The following is a 14,775-nucleotide window of genomic DNA, read 5'->3' as shown; positions in this document are numbered from 1 at the left end:
TATGTGGCACAGCTACAGTATGACAAAGCTATGACAGCTTATGAGCATCTCATCTGGTCTTTCTAAACAACTCAGACTTGCTGGCAGCAGGTCGGACAGGCAAACAGTCCTCTGGAGCAAGGTTATTCACAATTTCCTCAACTATTCCTTTTTATAAAGTAATCAACACAGAGTAACTCCCAGTCTCTGTTTATGTTCCGGTTAGAGCCACACCACACACAGTGCACATCCTCACGATGCCAGATGCAATGCCATGGCAACGGGCTAAATCACCCTTGGCCACCGGCACGGGATTATCACATTGGAGGGAATCAATGAACGCTCTGAGAAATGATGTGCAGAATGCTTTGGAAGCGGTGTGGGACAGCCGTGAGCTAGGGCTCTAAACAGAGGACCTTACTAGGGCTGAGAGGTGAAACCAGCTGTTTTACCTGAATCCAGACTGGGACCTGGGCCTAATTGAAAGGTATCCTGTCTGTACAGGGCCAAGGACCTGAGGATCTAGCTGCCCACTGCTGCCCAGCATAGGGCTGACCTTACTCTGTATGCAGGGCTCACAGGCATGGACTTGGTGTTGTTTGTGTTTTATTTGATTTGATTGGGGTGAAACCTCATTGCTGTGAGACATGGAGTTATAACAGTAATGATTACTGTAAACCAGTAAAGAACAAATTATATTTTCACATACACCGGACAGATGCAGTGAAATGTGTTGTTTTAAACTGTCAGCCATAGTAGTACAGCACCCCTGGAGCAGATTAGAGTTAAGTGCCTTGCTCATTGGCACATCAACAGATTTTTCACCTTCTCGGCTCAGGTTTTTGAACCAGCAACCTTTCGGTTACTGGCCCAACGCTCTAACCGCTAGACTATCTCCTGCCCAAAACACAATAGTTTGCAATTGACTCAAGGCCAAAAAGTGTGTTTGACCAGTTGCCTCCCTGAATTGTGCTGAAATACATGCATAGGTGGTCCCACAAAATAAGTGACCTTTGCATCCCTTTGATATTTATATAAGTAGAAATTGTGCACCAATATTGAATTTTAAAAGCCTGTTATATTAAATGAAGTGCCCTTTAATATAGAACACATGGAAAATTCAATAAAGGTTTGCTAAAGTGCTAAAATTCAGCAGTTTGACATGTCCCTCTGTCAAAACCTGTGTCACTTCTAGGAAGATTTTAACCCACTTAATTCCTACATTTCTCCGTTTCACTATCACTGTGAAGCCCTGGTTATTTTGTTGCTTTGACAATGTCATTTCTGAAGATTATTATTTATTTAATGTGATTAGTGATTCATTTACGCCTGTCCCTCATTTTAAGGTCAACCATGTTGCGTGAACTGAACTCTCACTTTAATATGGTGAAACTATTCCTTTTTAAATATGTTTTTTCAAAAGAAACATTGAACATCAAATAGTCAATAACAACTTCATTTTTTTTTGTGAAGCTTGCATTCAATTGCCACTCTCTGTTGGACACAACAAGCTTTCATTCCCCCTTTCAGAAGTGGTTGATTTAAGAAGAAATGGTCAACCCTGTTACAGTCAACTCTGTTACCTTATTTGGCACTTAATAGGCACTTACTATAGTCATTTGTTTCATTTAACCTCTTGAGATGGGAAAATTTGTTTTTTATGAAGTTGAACATGTGCGCTTTATGGCAGAATATTAAAATTAGGTAGTAGTAGTAGTAGTAGTAGTAGTAGTAGTAGTAGTAGTAGTAGTAGTAGTAGTAGGAGTAGTAGGAGTGGTAGTAGGCAACACTTACCAAACCCAGATGCACTTTGACACAGGCAGTATAACCACAGGATATGTTTTACATTCAGTATCATCTTGAACCTAAAGGTGGGAAGGAAACACAATGAATTAACTGATTGTTATGAGACACACCAGCCTTCTGTTATGAGGTCTAGCAAGATACACATTCCTCATTCATTCCAGTGATGCGTGACATGACAGCACGTTCAAAAGTGAGCGATAGTGGTGGACCAATAAAATTAGGTTATTGTTACTGGCGAACTCTAACAGTACGATAAAATAATATAATCCCGATAGCGGTTAATTGGGGTGTTTCTGAGGTGTCATTCTACAGCCCAGAACGAGTGTCCAGCGGCTCTCTGTTGCTTAGTATCATGCCCCGGTGGTCACTAAGGACAATTTGTCCATCTGGTCACTTCCTCCGAATGTGGGTGGTGGGATTGAGGACCCCATGGAGGTAGCCTCCTGTGGGGTCAAGTCACAAATGTGTGGGGAAAAGGGGGGACGCTCAACAGACTGGCTGTGAGTGGCCTCATTTAATTTGCACCGCGGCTATGTAAACACGAGTGACAGGTAAATCAGTTGAAACTGTTACATTATAGCCCCTCGGTCGGCTGGCCACGCTTCCCGACGTCAAATTAAAAGGTAACAAATGTATCTGATAGCACTCGGTTATTTGCGTTGATTGTAGGAGAGAGTTCAGGGCGGGTAGGCTGTGTGACATGTTATATCGTAATACAAGTCTACAGGGGCTAGAGGGGCTAGAGGGGCTGGGTTGGCTGGCTGGCTGTCCTGATTCAATGCACTCCACCCTGAGAACCGTAATTCAAAGAAAAACGAACCTCTGGCGGCCGGTTACTTTTTCTCCCTCTTTTTTTGTTGTTGTTGAGGGGAGGGGGTAGTCGATGAGTTTCCAATTCACATTGCCCATATATTAATCTGTAACCTGTCTGTTTGATGCACTGTCCCGCGTTCTGTCATATCTTTCTCTCTCATTAACCTCGTTTCCAGGCTCAATTGCTAGAGAGCCGGCTGGGTGCACGAGATTACTCTCTCATCGACCAGTAAGTGTCTAAAGCGCCTCAAACTCAATTTGGCTAGCCTGCCCTATACCACTGGTTAGGCTAACATCGATAACCAATGGCACACAAATAGGCTTACAATAGCCTAGTGTTTGTAATGCGTTCTCGAGTTGTCCATAAAAGCGCATGGCCAGAAATGTAGACTATACAATTATTTAAATCCTCAAGCAGTTTCGTAGTGTTTTGGGAAATTAAATGCAGTCACGCCCGGTGATCGATGAAGATCATCGCGTCAGCATCACTCTACGGGTGTAAATGTCACATACCTTTAATCAGGACTTGATATGACCCATATCCTTAAAATATAAACTTTGAGAAAGGTGGTGCATAACTGAGTGAAACGGGTTCACCTGTCAGGCTACAAACCTCAACCGTCGTCTACAGAAGAAGAAAAAACATTTGATGTCCAACAAGTGTGGACCAAATGTGAACTGTGGGTTACACAGACCGGGTATTTAAGGACATTTACATTACATTTACATTACATTTTAGTTATTTAGCAGACGCTCTTATCCAGAGCGACTTACAGTTAGTGAATACATATTTTTTTATACTGGTCCCCCCGTGGGAATAGGACAATACAACGTAACCTAAAACTATGCACGCACTGAACTGTTTGTCCAATGAGGCCATCATCCGCAAAGGATGCTCAAATAAAAAGTAAAAAAGTCGCTCTAAGTAATTATTGTATCCCTGCTCCAAGAAAATATATAGGCCAATAGAGACATCAAATATGATAAGCCTTTTTATAAGACATTATAAAGGCTCATACATGCTTAAAACAAGTTATAAAGCATTATACCTGGATGCTTTAAGTAAAGGCTTACCATTATAGCCTAATAAAATAATAACAATAAACTTTACCTTAAACAAGGTTTTATTTCCATGAAATATAGAATTAAAATCAGTTTATATCCTTAAAATTCCAGTTACTCCCAGTATAGTCATGCGTAAAAAGTGCCCAAAAATATTTTCTCCGAAAATCGGGCGCTAATCACTTATTTTCCGGGTGCGCAGTTCCTCTCCAATCACTGCTCCTGTGGTGCGGTGTCCCACTCCAGTATGTTGCTTGTTCTGATCCGGGCAAGAGCAACCAAGAAGTGATAGCCGGCTGCAAGTTCAAATTCGCTTTACACCCACTGTTATTTCGTCACTGTTGAAGAGGAGGGGCCCACTGCCCAAAAAGTGAGTGGACACCTTTGGGAGGGAGAAAAAAAACATAATTAGACCCTTTGTCTAACACGAACATCATTATCCAATAACGTTGTTGCTACACCACACAATTCACTTGCACTGGTCAGACCGTTCTCAATGAAACCATTTAACGTTCCATTTGGACACCAGATGTACCCATGCGTCAATTTAATCAATACAAAATAATTATGTTTCTGTTCAATATTCAAATCACTAGTCAGAGCCATCATTTTTTGTCCACACCTTGATCCAAGAAAATACTGAAAATGATCAACTAATTCCTTTGGAATAAATGGGTGTCCAAAATTATGCTAGGTGGAGAGCGCTCCTACACAAGGGTGCGCGTAATGAAACAGAGCGCGTTATAGGAGCAGCTGTGCAGATTGAAAAACGGTATAAAGTTCCTTGTGCTAACAGGTTGGAAAACACACTCAGAACTGTAGAGGGATGAGGTCGCCCACTTCTTTTGACAACATTTATATACAGCCCAATTGAACCAATAGGCTACAAATGGTGCGTAAACATACACTTCCGCGCAAAACCTATTCCTGCCAACCCTGCTGTCCGGAGATAAAACACAGGCAAATTGGTTATAATTAAATGACATGTAATCTAATGTAGCCTACTGTATAAGAAGTTGGTAAGTTCACTTCATTTGTTGCAGGCATTTCATTAAGTTCAGCATGGGCAACATACATATGCTAGCGTGTATCTTACGGTGATCTAAGAACAAGGCTTCTTCACGGCTCTAAATTGGTCTGGTAACGGAGACCACTGACATGACCCGACAGAGCCTGAGCCTGAGAGCCAGTGATCTGACAGTGAAGCCCCTTTTGCCTGACCTTTCCACACGGGGGAGAGGTCGGACCGACCGCTCTACCTCCTGGCTGATAATAACGTTCATTGGTTAATGTCATGATACGGAGGCTGGATGAACCTCTGGGGGAGGTGTGTGTGTGTGACCAACACTGTTAAAAAGGGATTCCATTCCGAAATCGTTGTAAGAGGAGCTTGTTCATTGTTAAATCCATCGTGGATTGCACATGCAGTCCTTCTCATGTAGCCTATCATCAATTTAACATCTCCTAGTTCTTGATACAGTATGTGTACTGTAATTTTAGAATGTACATGTTTGTTTGGGAGAAGTAATATATTAACATTTTACACTTTTGTCATTTTATAGACACTCTTAACCAGAGCTACTTACAGTATTCTTAGGTCTAATACTCCACCTCTCCATAAAACAATTCATCATGAAAATCATGCTTGGCCAGGCATAGGAAAATGTTTTTAAAAATAGTTATTGTTTTTGGACAAATGAATGTAATTTAAAGGTGATTTAAGATAATATATGTTAGAATTTTTCCCCTACTTTTACATGACATGTTGGTCAATAATATGTATTCACAAATTTGTCATTAAACAATGTTATCATGATATGTGTTATGGAATTGTGAGTTCTACATGTTCCATAGGTTAAGGGTTAAAATAACTATTCCCAATAGACACTTTATCCAGACTATCCCGTCAACTGTTTACACAGGGATGTCCAATCCAACATAATTCAGCCCCTACATGCCTAACAGGTGATTTAAGTCTTACCATTTGGATAGTGGAGACAGCTAACAGCTCCATTTGTGACATTTACACAGGATAATGGGGACCTCCACACCTGTTATGTGGTTGGATGTGTTATTAGACTTGAATACAGTCTATGATCATTGATCACATAAAACTGACATCATGGCACTCCATTATCATTACAGTGGATCCACACAGTGGGAATGTGTGTGTTCCCTCTCTGTAAAGTACGCAGCCTACTTTTGCACTGTATTTGCCTAGTCAGTTCTAGTGTGCTGACCGATGTTCGAACATGCAAGGATACATCCATCTGGCATTGGAATGCTGATTTCCTCTCGCATGACTTCTCAAACAAGCTGATCTTTCTCTAAACCTTTGACACTGCATGTGATGTGTGAGGCCTGAGACTCCCTCTGTGACCTCAGGTTAAATAAAATCAGGAAGTCAAAAATAGACAACATAAACATCATAGTACATTTCTTACAACCTTTATTACAGCAATACATACACCACCATTCAAACGTTTGGGGTCACTTAGAAATGTCCTTGTTTTCGAAAGAAAAGCAATTTTTTTGTCCATTAAAATAACATCAAATTGATCAGAAATACAGTGTAGACATTGTTAATGTTGTAAATGGTTATTGTAGCTGGAAACGGCTGATTTTTAATGGAATATCTACATAGGCGTACAAAGGCCCATTATCAGCAACAATCAGTCCTGTGTGCCAATGGCACGCTGTGTTTGCTAATCCAAGTTTATCATTTTAAAAAGGCTAATTGATCATTAGAAAACCCTTTTGCAATTATGTTAGCACAGCTGGAAACTGTTGTGCTGATTAAAGAAGCAATAAAACTGGTATTCTTGAGACTAGTTGAGTATCTGGAGCATCAGCAATTGTGGGTTTGATTACGGCTCAAAATGGCCAGAAACAAATAACTTTCTTCTGAAACTCGTCAGTCTATTCTTGTTCTGAGAAATGAAGGCTATTCCATGTGAGAAATTGCCAAGAAACTGAAGATGTTGTACAACGCTGTGTACTACTCCCTTCACAGAACAGCGCAAACTGGCTCTAACCAGAATAGAAAGATTAGTGGGAGGCCCCGGTGCACAACTGAGCAAGAGGACAAATACATTAGAGTGTCTAGTTTGAGAAACAGGTGCCTCACAGGTCTTCAACTGGCAGCTTCATTAAATAGTACCCGCAAAACACCAGTCTCAATGTCAACAGTGAAGAGGCGACTACGGGATGCTGACCTTCTAGGCAGAGTTGCAAATAAAAAGCCATATCTCAGACTGCCCATCTTAATCTTTTCTTTTTATTGGCCAGTCTGAGATATGTATTTTTCTTTACAACTCTGCCTAGAAGGTCTTCAGTTTCTTGGCAATTCCTCGCATGGAATAGCCTTCATTTCTCAGAACAAGAATAGACTGACGAGTTTCAGAAGAAAGTTATTTGTTTCTGGCCATTTTGAGCCTGTAATAGAACCTACAATTGCTGATGCGCCAGATACTCAACTACAGTAGTGGTCAAAAGTTTTGAGAATGACACAAGTATTGGTCTTCACAAAGTTCCCTGCTTCAGTGTTATGAGATATTTTTTTCAGATGTTACTAACGTATACTGAAGTATAATTAGAAGCATTCCATAAGTGTTAAAGGCTTTTATTGACAATTACATAAAGTTTATGCAAAGAGTCAATATTTGCAGTGTTGACCCTTCTTTTTCAAGACCTCTGCAATCCGCCCTGGCATGCTGTCAATTAACTTCTGGGCCACATCCTGACTGATGGCAGCCCATTCTTGCATAATCAATGCTTGGAGTTTGTCAGAATTTGTGGATTTTTGTTTGTCCACCCGCCTCTTGAGGATCGACCACAAATTCTCAATGGGATTAAGGTCTGGGGAGTTTCCTGGCCATGGACCCAAAATGTCGATGTTTTGTTCCCCAAGCCACTTAGTTATCACTTTTGCCTTATGGCAAGGTGCTCCATCATGCTGGAAAAGGCACTGGTCGTCACTAAACTGTTCTTGGATAGTTGGGAGAAGTTGCTCTCAGAGGATGTGTTGGTACCATTCTTTATTCATGGCTGTGTTCTTAGGCAAAATTGTGAGTGAGCCCACTCCCTTGGCTGAGAAGCAACCCCACACATGAATGGTCTCAGGATGCTTTACTGTTGGCATGACACAGGACTGATGGTAGCGCTCACCTTGTCTTCTCCGGACAAGGTGTTTTCCGGATGCCCCAAACAATCGGAAAGGGGATTCATCAGAGAAAATGACTTTACCCCAGTCCTCAGCAGTCCAATCCCTGTACCTTTTGCAGAATATATATGTTTTTCCTGGAGAGAAGTGGCTTCTTTGCTGCCCTTCTTGACACCAGGCCATCCTCCAAAAGCCTTCGCCTCACTGTGCGTGCAGATGCACTCACACCTGCCTGCTGCCATTCCTGAGCAAGCTCTGCACTGGTGGTGCCCCGATCCTGCAGCTGAATCAACTTTAGGAGACGGTCCTGGTGCTTGCTGGGCTTTCTTGGGCGCCCTGATGCCTTCTTCACAACAATTGAACCTCTCTCCTTGAAGTTCTTGATGATCCGATAAATGGTTGATTTAGGTGCAATCTTACTAGCAGCAATATCCTTGCCTGTGAAGCCCTTTTCGTGCAAAGCAATGATGACGGCACGTGTTTCCTTGCAGGTAACCATGGTTAACAGAGGAAGAACAATGATTTCAAGCACCACCCTCCTTTTAAAGCTTCCAGTCTGTTATTCTAACTCAATCAGCATGACAGAGTGATCTCCAGCCTTGTCCTCATCAACACTCTCACCTGTGTTAATGAGATAATCACTGACATGATGGCAGCTGGTCCATTTGTGGCAGGGCTGAAATGCAGTGGAAATGTTTTTTGGGGGATTAAGTTCATTTTTATAGCAAAGAGGGACTTTGCAATTAATTGCAATTCATCTGATCACTCTTCATGGCATTCTGGAGTATATGCAAATTGCCATCATCAAAACTGAGGCAGCAGACTTTGTGAAAATGAGTATTTGTGTCATTCTCAAAACCTTTGACCACAACTGTAGACTCAAGTAGGCCAGTTGTATTGCTTATTTAAATCAGCACAACAGTTTTCTGCTGTGCTAACATAATTGCAAAAGGGTTTTCTAATGATCAATTAGCCTTTTAAAATGATACATTTGGATTATCAAACACAACGTGCCATTGGAACATAGGACTGATGGTTACTGATAAATGGGCCTCTGTACGCCTATGTAGATATTCCATTAAAAATCAGCCGTTTCCAGCTACAATAGCCATTTACAACATTAACAATGTCTACACTGTATTTCTGATCAATTTTATGTTAATTTAATGGACAAAAAAATTGCTTTTCTTTTGAAAACAAGGACATTTCTAAGTGACCCCAATCTTTTGAACGGTAGCGTATATAAGACATGAAAAACAAAAAGAGTTTGATCCATATTATAATAAACTAAGAACAATGTCCCAAAACAAAATAAAATGTGTATGGCGAACATTTCTTAGGGGGTGAACATTTCACTAATATTAACTTCCTCTTCCACATTGTACAGTGGTATTCCCTTGACAACAAACAATACATACAATTAAATCAAATGGTTTTGTAGAACCTTTCTTAAAATCAACGCACTGCATTGACAGTGGTGAGTCATTGAAAGTCTGTCTTCCTTTAGCAAGTCTAGGTCCAAAAGACTTCTCAACAGCTTCTACCCCCAAGCCATAAGACTCCTGAACAGCTAATCATGGCTACCCGGACTATTTGCACTGCCCCCCCACCCCATCCTTTTTACGCTGCTGCTACTCTGTTAAGTATTTATGCATAGTCACTTTAACTCTACCCACATGTACATATTACCTCAACTAGCCGGTGCCCCCGCACATTGACTATGCAACGGTACCCCCCTGTATATATAGCCTCCCTACTGTCACTTTATTCTATTGTATATATAGCCTCCCTACTGTCACTTTATTTTTTACTTCTGCTCTTTTTTTCTCAACACTTTTTTGTTGTTGTTTTATTCTTACTTTTTTGTTTAAAATAAATGCACTGTTGGTTAAGGGCTGTAAGTAAGCATTTCACTGTAATGTCTGCACCTGTTGTATTCGGCGCATGTGACCAATAAAATTTGATTTGATTTGATTTGATGCTGAGAAAAACCTCGAAACGGCATCCTGAATGGTTATCCACTCAGCTCACATTGGTGGGTCCTTCCTGAAAATATGAAAGTTGCATGTCGTTTAGTTTCCTTAAGCAAATGTAGGCTCTAATAACAACACTAATGACTGCCCTTAATAGTAGTCATTGAGAACGGGCTCTGTGAATCAAAGCTGACAAGCAGGTCTGGTCTAGCGGTGCAGCCTGCATTGTCTCAGTGACTCCTCAGACCAGATGAGAGCTGGAGCAGAGGTGATCAGCCTGTTTTTAGGGAAGATGGTCCTGGCCCCCTGGGGGCCCTTGTAAAAAAGTGTTAGGTGTCTTCTCCATGCCTGTCTGCACTGTAATCATCCCCGGGCTGACCACCAGGTACCTACTATACCCCCTCCGGACAGCTGGCTGGCCTAGACTGGTGAAACGGGAAACGAGAGTAGGGTACCCTCATCAAAACATCCTATAGGATTCCAATAATAACATGTATTACAATCCAAAAGAAAATCCTATCAGATTTTGGAACCTACCCTATAGGATTTTTGACTAGGGTAAAATGTGGAGATCAGAGTTATTTTATAGTTATTTTATAGTACAGATAGGGAGACACATATAGATACAGAAAGGGGTTAATGGCACAGACCGTCGGCCGAGCTGGGGCTCGACCCGTGTCGCTGAGAGGGCATATGTGGTCTGGACTGCTACACAGACTCCAGCACACTGATTTTCTAATTTATTAGATTATTGGATTTCAATCTTAATCTTGCCAAGAAGATAAAGATAAAACCATATAGGTTAGAATCCCATAGGATTCCAAAAGGACTGGTTCCAAATACTGATATGATTTTTCTATTGGATTCTAATAGGATTCTAAATGGATCCTTGTATTGCATTTACATTTACATTTACATTTACGTCATTTAGCAGACGCTCTTATCCAGAGCGACTTACAGGAGCAATTAGGGTTAAGTGCCTTGCTCAAGGGCACATCGACAGATTTTTCACCTAGTCGGCTCGGGGATTAGAACCAGCGACCTTTCGGTTACTGGCACAACGCTCTTAACCACTAAGCTACCTGCCGCCCCTATTGGATCCTATAGGATTTCAATGTTTTTTTTCTCCTTTAAGATTTCTATCAATTTTGTCGATGGGAATAAGGGATTTACCCTCAAAACTTGGTTATACACTATAGTTAACTTGGCTGCTTAACATATGGAGCACCCACCCTCCAAACTTCTTAGACAATTACCTATGAAGGTGGACAGTGGAACTATAATAACATCATAAGAAACCAATATTGAACTGCCACCCTTGCCACTTGAAACCGCTGGCCCAGTAGCCATCTCGTGCAGCCCCAGCCCCCCAAGGTCCAAGGGACACAACATCAGTAAACATTTGCATCTGGTGCATCTGCGTCACACATTAAAGTGATTGCGCCAACTTGCAACAACAATAGCTGTGAACCCTACTGAGATTGTCCACAAGGTTGGCTACATTTGTGTCAAAAAGGTGTGCCATGTGGTATTACAGCCAAACAGCATAGAGCTAGATTAACCATTTGATTTAATCTTAATGACACAGGTCATGTTTTCATTTTTTACAATACCTGGATCAGCTGTGCCAAGAGATCACTAGATGGGCACTGGTATTTACATCCAAGAGGAAGATGGAGAAGATAGAGAGGGAGCACCTTCTAGGGATGGAGGGAGGGTGGGGGGGACAGCTCTGGGGGAAGGGAGGCAGGGAAGGGAGTATAACCCTGGGAGGGAGGAAAGGATGGCGGGAGGGATGGAGGGGAGTTAGGGAGGCAGGTAGGGAGGGAGAGGGGATGGTACAACCCTGGGAGGGAAGGAGTTGGGGGGGTCTCATTATCATTAGGTTGTTAGTTCCCTCTCCCTATCCCAACATAAAGAGGGTAAAGGGAACATTATATTTTCCTCTCCCTATCCCAACATAAAGAGGGTAAAGGGAACATTATCTTTTCCACTTCCTATCCCAACATAAAGAGGGTAAAGGGAACATTCTCTTTTTTTTTTGTGTATGCATAATTGACAATTATATATTAAATTAAGAAAAAATAATACTTTTGTTCCTTTATGTTACTGTACCTAAAAATGAAATGTACTTTCCTTCTACTTATTATTTGCAAATAAGCAATGTAAAGATGATGTGCATTCTAAGGGGAATTCCCCCCAAAAGCTTGTGTTTTTTAAAAATTGTATATAGTATTGTATGTCATATTGTAATGTTTAATTAAAAGACAAGAAGTAACATGAATAAGTGTTTTGTTTAAAAAGGTGTACTGTACTGGTGGTCATACTGCAAATGAACTTGCAGCCTTGACTCCCTGACCTGTTGTTTCCGATTAAAGAACATGTTGTAATTAATGTTGTTTTATTGTATCTGAACGAATGACAACAAACTATAAGTTAATGGGTTCAATTAAGATTTTTGGGGGGATTCTAATAGGATTATTTTTATTGGAATCCTATAGGTTTCTGGACTAGGGGAGTCTTGCTCGCGATACATATTATTCAGTGAGGAACCATTGGATCTGAACAGAACTTCATAGATCTCTTCACTGACTCCCTGACCTAATTTGAATCTGCAGGAATTTACCACCTGAACCCAACATCGTTATAGACTTACCTATGGGTAACATGTAGGGCCTAATCAGACAAAGCCGTGTGTAATTTGAACAGCCCCTGGTCCCAGACGTTTGTTGAAGAGAGACTTTACACCTTTTAAATGCTGTCTGAGGTGTCATGGGGAGGGAGGAATACCTTTATTGGCCATGAGATTTGTGGGTCATCCTGGGGCCCAACGCACATCACAACGACCAAGAACCCTTTGATTCACTCTATTACAAATGTATTTATGGGTAGTCAACAGGCAAGATGTCCTCAGTTACATATAGGATACTTTTACACAGCAATGACTCTCGACTCAGGCTTGATCAAATAAAATAACATTGTATTTGTCACGTGCCAAATACAACAGGTGTAGACCTTACAGTGAAATGCTTACTTACAAGCCCTTAACCAACAATGCAGTTTTAAGAAAAATAAGTGTTAAGTAAACAATAGATAAGTAAAACATAAAAGCAGTAAAATAACAGTAAAAATAACAGCAGCGAGGCTATATACAGGGGGTACCGGTACAGAGTCATTGAGCGGGGCCACCGGTTAGTCAAGGTAATTGAGGTAATATGTACACTACCGTTCAAAAGTTTGGGGTCACTTAGAAATGTCCTTGTTTTCCATGAAAACATACATTAAATTAATTTGAATAGGAAATATAGCAAAATGCATATGAAATGTAGTCATTGACAAGGTTAGAAATAATGATTTTTAATATAAATAATAATTGTGTCCTTTGCTTTCGTCAAAGAATCCTCCATTTGCAGCAATTACAGCCTTGCAGACCTTTAGCATTCTAGGTGTCAATTTGTTAAGGTAATATGAAGAGATTTCACCCCATGCTTCCTGAAGGGCACTTCTTACGTACCATACGGTGAAGCTGCTCCCACAACAGCTCAATAGGGTTGTGATCCAGTGACTGTGCTGGTCACTCCATTATAGACAAAATACCAGCTGACTGCTTCGTCCCTAAATAGCTATTGCATAGTTTGGAGCTGTGCTTTGGGTCATTGTCCTGTTGTAGGAGGAAATTGGCTCCAATCAATGGTGTTGCAAAATGGAGTGATAGCCTTCCTTCTTCAAGATCCCTTTTACCCTGTACAAATCTCCCACTTTACCACCACCAAAGCACCCCCAGACCATCACATTGCCTCCACCATCATTTGGTCTGCGTCTCACAAATGTTCTTCTTTGTGATCCAAACACCTCAAACTTCGATTCATCTGTCCATAACACTTTTTTCCAATCTTCCTCTGTCAAGTGTCTGTGCTCTTTTGCCCATCTTAATCTTTTATTTTTATTGGCCAGTCTGAGATATGGCTTTTTCTTTGCAACTCTGCCTAGAAGGTCAGCATCCCGTAGTCGCCTCTTCACTGTTGACGTTGAGACTGGTGTTTTGCGGGTACTATTTAATGAAGCTGCCAGTTGAGGACCTGTGAGGTGCCTGTTTCTCAAACTAGACACTCTAATGTATTTGTCCTCTTGCTCAGTTGTGCACTGGGGCCTCCCACTCCTCTTTCTATTCTGGTTAGAGCCAGTTTGCGCTGTTCTGTGAAGGGAGTAGTACACAGCGTTGTACAACATCTTCAGTTTCTTGGCAATTTCTCGCATGGAATAGCCTTCATTTCTCAGAACAAGAATAGACTGACGAGTTTCAGAAGAAAGTTATTTGAATCACTGGACCTTGAACTCCGGATTCATCGCTACCAGCTAGCTTCAACTAAATGGACGCTGTGGTCTGGCTAATCATCCTGAGCTAGGCCCATCTCCCGGCTATCTACCTCTCTGTCAACCGGACGGGACCACCTAGTGTTGACACGGAGCCCCGCCGATCCTACACGACTGGTCTGCCGACGAAATCGTCTGATGTGGTTAGACGACGTCGACCACGAAGATTCCATCTGCTAGCCCCGGCCCGCTAGCACACGCTAGCCGTGGCCTCTTACCTGCTAGTGCTTTAGCAGCCTCCGAACTATCCTATTGCTGTTCACCGGACCTTATGATAACTCAGCTATACAGCTGATGTCTGCTGAACTATTCCTTTTTACGGTACTACATCCTGTTTATGTTTAGCCTCAGCCCAAACATGGTTAGCTTATTGTTGTTTCGGTTATTTCTAATTGTACTATTTCACTGTAGATCCCCCAGCCCAGCTAAACCTGCCTTAGATAGCTCCTTTGTCCCACCCCCTATACACGCAGAGACCGACTCAATTGGTGCCTCTAGTGATACTATCTCTTTCATTGTTACCCAACGCTTAGGTTTACCCCCACTTTACTCATATCCTTCCATATCCTTGTCTGTACATAATGCCCTGAATCTTTTCTACAACAC

General features: G+C 41.5%; 1 protein-coding gene across 2 annotated transcripts in view; it reads right to left on the bottom strand.

Annotated features, from left to right (window-relative positions):
- Positions 1-3,580: 3,580 nt before the first annotated feature.
- The window catches only part of LOC311140991 (DNA repair protein XRCC4-like), a 91,551-nt gene continuing 80,356 nt past the window's right edge, over positions 3,581-14,775 (bottom strand). The window contains exon 8 of one of the 2 annotated variants that reach the window (XM_084176260.1): positions 3,581-4,042. The gene's annotated coding sequence lies outside the window, so the exon portion shown is untranslated. The remainder of the gene's footprint in view (positions 4,043-14,775) is intronic. The other variant, XM_084176261.1, reaches the window with a different exon arrangement.

The sequence above is a fragment of the Coregonus lavaretus genome (assembly GCF_964263955.1).
Source record: "Coregonus lavaretus genome assembly, chromosome: 14".
Taxonomy (NCBI): domain Eukaryota; kingdom Metazoa; phylum Chordata; class Actinopteri; order Salmoniformes; family Salmonidae; genus Coregonus; species Coregonus lavaretus.
Note: the sequence above shows the minus strand (reverse complement) of the source record. Positions and strands in the feature narration are given on the sequence as shown.